Source organism: Trypanosoma equiperdum (genome assembly GCF_001457755.1).
Source record: "Trypanosoma equiperdum strain OVI genome assembly, contig: ctg_1069, whole genome shotgun sequence".
In the NCBI taxonomy this organism is placed as follows: domain Eukaryota; phylum Euglenozoa; class Kinetoplastea; order Trypanosomatida; family Trypanosomatidae; genus Trypanosoma; species Trypanosoma equiperdum.
This window is the reverse complement of record NW_027123026.1, coordinates 1-568: the sequence shown is the minus strand read 5'-3', so window position 1 is coordinate 568 and position 568 is coordinate 1.

The following is a 568-nucleotide window of genomic DNA, read 5'->3' as shown; positions in this document are numbered from 1 at the left end:
TTTTTTTTTCTTCTCGCTTTCAGAAACCGGGCGCCAAACAATTAGAAACAAATATCAGCAAACAAGAACAACAACAAAAACACAGAAGGAAAGAACCAACTCTAACAGATAACGAATCTATTTTCTTCAACCTCCATACTGACGGGAAAGAAAAAGAAAAAAAAACCCTTACACTTGACCCGGCAAAGCAACAAAGGTGTAAAAAGACATGAACACACACCGACACAGGGCCACAAAGAGAAACAGAAACAAACACAAAAGAGAGAAAAATAAAAAAAGAGAAAAAAAGAAAAAAAGAAAAAGAAAACAATTCAAATGACGAATTGATAACAATAACGATACTCCCCAGTATATCTGAAGAGTGTCTTACAAAGTCCCAGGACAACCCATAAACGCGTCCGTGAAGAGGCAGATCTCAACCTCTCTTTATTTCCCCATCACATAAATGCATTGACGCACTGAAACATGACGTAACGCAGCACTCAATTCCACGACAGGAGCAGTAAACGCGAGAAGGCCATCCACTGAACCTGTCCAAACGCACACTCGAGAAAGTAAAAAAAAAAAA